Here is a 9,386-nt window from a genome sequence, read left to right as displayed (position 1 = left end):
CTCACGAGGAGGATTCCGGTCACCTCAGGAGGAGTCTTCCAAGCTCTTGAGTTGGGGCGTGGATCTGTTTCAAGCAAAGGTCCCTGCGCTGGCGGAAAATGCCTGCCTCTTCCTCCTGCTGACCGCTGCATACACGGACATTTCAACTGCCAGATTGTGATCGCTGAACAGCAGTATAACTACTGGGTCTCCACGTCTGTGCCTCATCACTGGCAAGGGAGATTCCCTGTCTACACAAAGCCATTGAATGATTCTAAAATTGGTGACTATTTTGACTTTGTGAGAGGGCGGATGCGAACTCAGCAATCTCTAATAATCAACCAAAACTCTAAATGTGCTTTTATTGTTGTCTACAATACATACGATGGGCAGGTAAAGCCCCTCAAGTGAAACTCAGGGCATCCTGCGGAGGGCTGGGCATGCTGATTGCAAGAGAGCTCGCAGGGGTGGACTGAGGAATAGAAGAGAATATGTGGGTTCAAATGTGGAGAACTTCGGGTCCTCTGACCTTGGCTGTTTTCTGGAAAACGTTTCATTACCCGGTTAGGTGACATGTTCAGTGTAGGAAGAAATGTTTGCAAGAAAACAACCAAGCTCAGAGAACCCCAAGGACTCCAAATGGGTGGACTGCCCTGTATTCAGCCACCTGAGCCATTTTCCTTCTCCCTCCTGGAGACATTTGCTCTTTTAATTTCGTTGATAATTCCAAATTGATAGAGGGAATTATAGAGGATTTCAAAACTTTGGTTGACAACATTGGCTACAGTCAGGGCTGCTTTGATTTCTCACGGCTTACCGCCTGGTTACCATACTTTGCCTGGCTGAAGACAACATTTCTGGGGATGATGGACTTGGTGGTAATAGGAATATTTGTTTGCTGTTTTGCTCAGGGCTTACCCTCCTGCCTGGGGTGTTGTAGAGGATGCTCTTCTGTTCTCAAAGCAAGATCAACACCCTTTCCCCAAGGCAGGGATCCCTAATCTTGATGCAGAATGGCCAAAAATACGAATCTGAGTCACAGGATGATGTATAGCCAAAAGATTCCCTAACTGATTCTGCATAAAATATTCTGTTTTTGCACAAAAAGAAAGAGGAGGGATTGTGAGAAGGAGATCCAATTCCACCCGCATCATGTCAGCAGGAAGTCAAAGCTTCCCATTTCTCTGATACTTTTATTCTTTATCTGAACAGTAATCAAGGCATATGATCAAATTATAGTAAGAATGGGCTTACCTAAAAAGATTAAAAATGTAGCAGGAAGAATTGGGAGTCCTCCACCCCAGCCCAAAATTACATAACTAAAGACCTGGCTGGAAGGGCCAACATTCCTTAATCAGATCCTATGAAGATTTCCTCTCAGAAGGGATCTAGATGCCAGTTAGACCATGCCAGGTAAGGGAACCACAGGAAACCCCAACTCAGTAGGGCGCCTGGCCTCAGACCTCTCCCTTCTGAAGATCCAACCAATTTCACCTCTCTTGGAATCTGGGAATCACCTTTTCCAAGAATTCCTAGAGGGCCGGCAGGCACAAGAGGATCTGCCCTAGAAAGGAACTCCTCCGCACAGCTGATCTTCTTGTGTATCTGACTCTCAGAAAATCAACTCTTCTCTCTCCTTCAAGCAACCGCCTCCATGTTTATTCCCAGCTGGGAGAGGAACCTGGTAAGGTTTCTTTCTAACGCTGGGATAAATGTAAACATAATAAAAAATAAATTTCTCTTATTGGTGTGCATAGCATTGGCCACTTAAAGTAACAGTACATTCAAAAATCCAGCCCAAAATTAAAACGGCCCTTTTATTTTTATTGGTACATTAATTTCCCTTGGACTGCCAGTTCTGAGCGTCAGGCTAAAGGAAATATTTTCCCAGTTCAGTGTACGCAAATAGAAAATGTATAGCTTTAAACAACTAAATTTAGAATTTACATGGATTCTCACCGAAACAAATCTGTCTATGGGAAATTAGGTCATTCCTCCTCCTGAAGCTCTTTCCACGCTCCACACATTTATATGATTTCTCCCCCATGTGGGATCCCTTTATGGGAATTCAGATGACCCTTCTGAGTAAAACACTTTCCACACTTCATGCATTTTTATGGCTTCTCCCGTGTGGATCCTTTTATGTCACACAAGGGATGTATCTTTAGAGAAGCTCTTTCCACACTCCATGCATTCATGTGGTTTCTCCTGTGTGCATCCTTTTATGGGAAGTAAGATTATTGTTAGTACGAAAGCTCTTTCCACACTCCATGCACTTATATGGCTTCTCCCCTGTGTGGGTCCTTTTATGGATGATAAGTTGACTGCTTATCCTGAAGCTCTTTCCACACTCCACGCACTTATATGGCTTCTCGCCTGTGTGGATCCGTTTATGGGCAATAAGGTGACCGCTTATTCTGAAGCTCTTTCCACACTCCATGCATTTATAAGGTTTCTCCCCGGTGTGGATGCTTTTATGTCTCACAAGGGATATATTTTGAGAGAACCTCTTTCCACACTCCATGTACTTATATGGCTTCTCACCTGTGTGGATCCTGTTATGGGAAGTAAGTTCACTGCTAGGAGTAAAGCTCTTTCCACAATCCATGCATTTATATGGCTTCTCCCCCGTGTAGATCCTTTTATGGGAAGTAAGTTGACTCCTACTACGAAAGCTCTTTCCATACTCTGTGCATTTATATTGGTTCTCCCCTGTGTGAATCCTGTTATGAGAAGTAAGTTCACTGCTAGTGGTAAAGCTCTTTCCACACTCAATGCACTTTTATGGCTTCTCCCCTGTGTGGATCCTTTTATGAGAAGTAAGGGACCCATTTTCACAGGAAAGAGTGAAAGTCCAATTGTGATTTTTCCTATTGTCTCTACAGATATAATCTTCTCCTTTGGGTTGGGTTGGAGAGTGTTCATTTACAACTAATTGGTCTTTTAATAGTCTTACACTTTTTCCCATATACCTTTCCTTTATTTTTCCTTGTTGGGCAAGAAAGCCTCGCGTCTCAGCATCCATGGAAGATGAGCTTTCCTGATTCCAACTATTTGACTGGCTTCTCTCATGACTTTCTAGTGGCATCTCTAGTTCCTTGTCCATTCGGCCTCCATGCCTGATCACTTCGAATTTTTCACTGGGATCTTTATTCCCATAGCCATGATCACCTTCAAAGGAAAAGAGAAATGAACATCATAAGAAGGGTGGGGGAAAAGATCAGACTGTAGGAGGTCATATGATCTTCCTTCTGAATTTTTGCCAAATTCCAATATATTGCCCATTTGTATCCTTACAATCACATGGTATAGAAATGATAATTTCTATGTTCATGAGCCATAAAAGCTTTGAAAACATCTACAGCATCTGGTTTGTTTAGAATCATCCTTATATAGTCAAACCTTTCCCAGAGTCAGTGTTGAATTCAGGAAGCATCCGGGGAAACATCCAGAGAGGCATTAGGAGAAACCCGGACATTTATCGGAGGGTGGTCAGTAACAGGAAAGACCAGTGACAACTAAATCAATTTTGAAATTTGTCCTTTTTTCCTACCCAAATTGCCTTCCATTTGCTATTCATTTTTCTCTGGCCAAAATCAAATGGTTGCAGAGAAAAAAATTCTAGAGGTCTTCTATTAACCCTAAACAGCATGTCTGCAATGGAAAAACAGCACCATTTTGCCCTTAACCCCAAGGCTCAGGATAGAGATCAAAAGGAAGACAGGTCATTAACCCAACAGCCTGAATAAATGAGAATCCTTCAGAGGACAGACAGGAAAGCATCTGGACCCAAAAGGCTGAAATCAGTGTGATGGAGTTGAGCATCTCCTCAAGCCAAGGAATGAGTTTTTCATTGATATGTTTAAATAGAAATGGAAAAATTCACCAGATCAGAAATGCATCTAAGCAGAGTCATTGACCTCCTTCTTTCCCTTGGAGCAGGAGAAGGCCAGATGTTTTCCTTCTCCCTCCCAAGAGATGACATCTGGTTGGAGATTTTTGTTAATAAGATGTTGCTGATGGCAGGTAACTAAGTCATCCCGAACTCTGATGGGAGAGAAGGAAACCCTTACCCAGAGAGACCACGTTGAGATAATTTTCCAGCATGACTTCCCAATGCAGCGCTTTTTGGTGAGGATCCAGCTGAGACCGCTCCTCCTCAGAGAAATACACAGCCACCTCCTCGAAGGACACAAGACAATCCTGAACAAGGAAAAAAAGAAAAAGGCCCAGGAGGATTTGCAAGATCTGTCCTATTCTTCACAAATTCCCAAAGCAAAGATATGCACTAATTTAAATGGCAACACTTGGTGGAATTCCAAGGTTTAGGTGAGAAAATGGAAAGAGCCAAAAGCTTTTGACTGAAGAAATATTTCTGGCAGGCTTGATCAACTTGATTGCTTCTGCAGGCCTTTCAATGCCATTCACTGACAGGAACCCCAGTTTCCTTCTGGATCGATCCATTAAGCGATCCATGCACCCATCTTCAAAAGACTCTCAGCGTCTTGAGAGGACCAACTGGCAGATGGGCTTCAGAAACTCCACCTATCAGTGTCTCCAATCCTTCCTGTGTTTGCCGAAGAAAATTGGGGGGCGGGGAGATTCTTTCTAGCATTTTAGCAAAGGGCTTATGGTGTCCCCAGAAGGACCAATTGTGCCCACCTCAACAACTTCATGAAGTGCTGGGAGAGCACAGCCAGGGATTTGGGTGAGGGGCCATCAATATCCAGACGCACTCAAGCCGGGCTCTTCCCTTCCTCAGATTGCAAGAAAGCTGCTAATAGTCTGAGCCGTTGGCTGAATGGAGACAAGAATGCGGAGGCAATTTTCTGGGAAGGACATTTCTCAGCCTTTGCCAAGCTGGATTCTTTGGCCTCCAAATCCAGGTAGAAAAGAGAGGATTAGAAATTACTTTGCAAGGCAAAAGGGCCTTGATTATATGCTCTTTCAGAACAATTTCTACTTAAAATCTTTTCTATCCGGCCATTTTCATTGGATGTTAATAGTCTGGCTCATGTCTTAATTTGATGTGATTGTATTTCATATCACTGGTTGGAAACAAGGCTTTTTAAAAATGGCAATGTGCCAATCTGAGTATTTAGTTATTTTTGAGCAGGCTTGCACAATCCCAAGTTAAAGAATTAAAAAAAGAATGGGTCTCTGTTTAGCGGTTGCTATGGCTGTAATAATATTATTTCTATCACTTGAGGAACTTTTGTAAAAAATCAGTTATTGTAAACAAATAGTAGGAAGAGTAACTGGCAGAAGGAGTTAAGTACTGGTGTTTAAAAAAACAGATTTCCTAATAAGAATCTCAGGGGAGGAATTACAAACCCTTGTATCTGAATCACAGACTTCAGAGGAGGCTAAGCTGACTGAGGGCAACTTGAATCTTCCATTCCCCATTCAATGTTGCTCAAGGACAAGAAAACACCCAGGCCCAAAAAAGGGGGGAAAATGGAAGGAGAGAGTCCTACATACAACAGCTTGACTGCCTGAAGGAAACGGAGAATACAAATTCAATAGATAAATTTCCTCCTCTTACTGGAGCTGGAGGTTCAGCCACTGTTTCAGCTCCACCAGAAAGAACAGACAACCTCGTTCGAGTCTTCCCTGTGAGGGAGAGAGAATTTTAAAGTGCAGAATTAACAAAATAGGAGGAGGCATTCTAGAGAAGAGAAGACATAGAGAAGATGAGAGAGCTGGGACCTCTCTGGGGAATGGGAGGGCCTTCGATTACCTCCTGAGGTGTCCTCACTTGGATCTTCCTGAGAGATCCTCCTGAAAAACAGCTCCTGAGGGGGACTGGATGGATTCCTCCTTAGGTCAGGATCTCTGATGTCCACAGCGAAGGACTTGAAATAGGAGGCAGGAGAAAAGAAGAAGAATTAACAGACGTCACACAACATGAAGTGGATTCTTGTTCTCTGAACACAAATTTAAAGCCTCCAGTGTCCATCAGGGAGGCTGGAAAGTAAGAAAGGAACGGGTGTCCGAAATCTATCTTCTAGAATGGACAAGGGAACAATGTTGCACAAGAATTAGTGGAACATCTCCACATATCAGGAATCCTAGAGAACTCTGGTGGGGAGGGGTTAAGAATTGAAATGCATGGTTTATTCCATTCAGACCTCTCCTGGGCTCCGAAAATGAAGATCGCCCACCTGCACCTCGACGTGCTCCTTCTGCTCCTCCGCCTGGCTCAGGAGGAAGCCTTCCGCCAGGGCCACCGCCTGGAAGCTGGTCTCTGCTCCGCACTCCTGCACCCAGCTCTGCATCTGCAAGGGCAGAAGGACCAGGAACTGCTCCAGAACAACCAGGTCCAGCATCTGTGCTTTTGTATGCTTTTCTGGTCTCAACCATTGACTACAAAAGTAGTGGAGATGGCTGCAAAGTCCTCAGGGACCCTCAGCCTCCTGGTATTGGATGCTCCTGAAGTTCTGGGGCTGAACTTCTGAACGGATGGTTTCCTTTTCCAGGATCTTCTGCCCAGTTTTTGCCCAGATCTCCCCACAGCTCCCAGGCTGAACAGCAGAAGGGCCTTCTCCAGTTCCCTCACTTGCTAAGGGTTGTGTCTCCATTCTTTCTCTGTCCTGTAAGGCAACTCCAAAGGGGTCCGAGGAATCTTGTGGCTCTCCAAATGCCTTTTCACTCATAGGACTGTTCCTCTAGCTGCAGGAATGACCACAGCATTCAGCCCTCGTTGCCCAAGGGAGAATTTTGTCTGTATACGAAGACCTACAAAAGGCTTCCAGGTTGTGTGTCTGAGATGGAAAAGAAAAGAAATTCCAAGAATTAGAAAGTGATGGATTTCACCATTGAACAACACTCATCCCCATGGAGGGCACCACTTTTCTGAGCTGGTAGAAGACTGGGGTGGCATTGAGCAGATAGGAACCGAGGGCCAGTCAGCTGATTGGCATACCTGAATCTTACCTCTTGAGGGTTGCATACTACTAAGCTGCAAGAGGATGATAACAAGTGTTTATTTGTATGTTTCTCTCTGTGTGTTGCAAAATAGGGGATTGACTTCCATCAAGCACTTGGAATACCCAATAAATGCATCTTGGAGCATTTTCTATTTCTTTTTCTCAGAAGGAAGGGCTGGCTTTTTAAAGGCCCATATCTACGTTTCCCTACAAACGGGAGTCACACAACATGCCACACCCTGAACAGGTTAACAAACCACGAAAGTTCAGTGCAGATAAAATGAAATGCCAGTGAAATGAGCCTGGCTTGGGATGTCCTAGTTCCTTTTCTTCAGGGTTTGCTTTTAAGAGCCAAGTCACACCAGGACAGCCAGGCGGGTTCAGACAACATGCCCTAAGCCCAAACATGTCCCCCAACTGCAGGGGCCGAGTTCACACAAAGCACAGGGCTTGAAGGAAGGAAGCTGAAGAGGCTGTCCTGCTTCACGCACCCTCCTAACATGTGTCGAACTGCAGGGGATCCATCCCTATTTCAGCCTCATCAGCGTGTGGTGAGAATGCAGGCACAATCTCCAGCCCTCCTTCCTTGCAAGGCTTTTCTTCTTCCCTGCTGGAGATTTGCAACAATGCAAACTCTCCTTCCTCCCCCAGGGCCTCCTCTGGGTCTCTTCCCTGCAAGACTTTCCTGCAGCCTTTTACCTCCTGCAAAGCTCAAAGGGTTAAAGAGAGAGAGCGCAGCTTCCTAGAGAGGCAAGAAGTAATGATGTCACTCCCTTCCCACCGGCCTCTGAAAAGCCACCTATGGCTGTCGCCCTCCAGTGGCCCAACACTGAAGCATGTGGTGTTCCCTCTCTTTGCAGAGGGAGCCCCCTGGGCGATGCTGTGTGCACTGCAGCGCCTCATGCAGAGAGGGCAGAAAGGGGGTTATTTCCATGGGCTCAGGAGGGAGGGGGCTGTGGTGTCCCCCTGATAAGGAAGCCTTCTCCATCCAGCTGCTTTGGACAACTGTAGAACATCTCCAAGCTTCCATTTTTAAGAGAGGTTCTGGAGAAAGTTGCATCCTCATTTAGAGGGAGCAGATGGAGCACAGGAGGCAACAGGAAATGGAATTCAGCATTTTTCTTACTTAAGAGAGCAAAAATAATCCTGTCTTGATTCTGTATCCCAGAAAAGAGGTCAGTGGGAAACTCTGACAGGCTTTCAAGATTCTGTTCTTGAGCCCCACAAAAACATCGCAGAGCTCCCACAGGCTTTGTGGTGTCCAGTTCCTGACCTGGCTTGCCTGAAAGGGCTGACGCTCAGATTCTGGCCGGGATACAGGATGGGAATTGCATTGGTTGCACTTATGGATGACTTATGGAGAGACCAGGGTTGGGGGAGTGAAGTCCTACTAGGTCTCTCAGTGGCCTTCAGTACCCCTGACCGTGGCCTTCTTCTGCGACGTGTCTGAGGGAATGCCCTGCTTTGTGGTGGTTCTCCTCCTTCCTGAGGTCCTGATGGTGGAAGTTTTCCATTTCCTTCAAGCAAGAACCTGCGTGTTTATTCCCGGCTCAGAGGCGAACCTCATCGGCTTTCTTTCTAACAATTTGGCGAGGCAGCCAGGAGCCTGAGACTAACCAGGTCAACGGACCAAGCCCGGGCAACTTCACCCGGCTGGCACCGGATCATTTCTCCGGAGGGCGACATCCCGGACTCTGCCCGCTTCAACATTGGTAGTAAAAGGAGTTTTGGTTTTGAGCCAAACAGTTGCTTGAACCTGAGACTTCAAAGTGGGTAAGTGCCCTTTTCTGCGTTTTGTGCCCAGCGGATGTGTGAGTGTGAGACTCCCTGTTTATGTTTCAGTCCACACTGTTGACCAGGGCTGTGGGTCTAAAAATTCAGGTCCAGCTGCCGCCAAACTTCCAGGAGTCCTTCTTGGCAAAGACTGGGAGGTCCTAGAAAGCAAGGGGGACTGACAAGACTCATGTGCCTTCAGAGGTAGCGCAAGGACCTTGGGACCTTCCACCCTCCTCTCTGGCCACAAATTGTTGAAGGGGAGTAGACCACTATTGGATCAAGCCAAACTGAAGCTCCATCAACGCTTTGTTGACCCCCACGTAGTTTTGCCCAATATCAAAACCTCCCCCAGGAGAGAAGCTTTGCATGCTCCATGTGAGGAAGTCAGACCCTGATGCTTCCTGGTGGTGGTTGCCATGAGGAAGGTGCAGGAGCACACGGAGAGTCCCCAGTGACATCAATGTCAATAAAAAACAGCAGACTTGGCGCTACTGGGCACAGATGTATGGCGGGGGGGATGCAATAGACCCTGGGCACCAAGGAATGCTTCTCCAGCTAGGCCCAGAGAGACCTGAAGGGAGCCGCACAGCAGGAGAGAAAGCGGCGCAACTGATCCTGCACAACATCCCCTCCCCTCCTGTGACAAGAGAACCCCCTGCCCAGAGGAAAGCAAAGGGGGAAAGACAATTCAGGGCCACAGGA

General features: G+C 46.2%; 1 pseudogene; it reads right to left on the bottom strand.

Annotated features, from left to right (window-relative positions):
- Window positions 1-5,919: 5,919 nt before the first annotated feature.
- On the bottom strand, window positions 5,920-8,594 carry LOC148213960 (zinc finger and SCAN domain-containing protein 12-like; annotated as a pseudogene).
- Window positions 8,595-9,386: the final 792 nt, after the last annotated feature.

Source organism: Python bivittatus, unplaced genomic scaffold (assembly GCF_059951505.1).
Source record: "Python bivittatus isolate LINGU-HERP-01145 unplaced genomic scaffold, Pbiv_v1 ctg000810_np1212, whole genome shotgun sequence".
Lineage (NCBI taxonomy): Eukaryota > Metazoa > Chordata > Lepidosauria > Squamata > Pythonidae > Python > Python bivittatus.
Note: the sequence above shows the minus strand (reverse complement) of the source record. Positions and strands in the feature narration are given on the sequence as shown.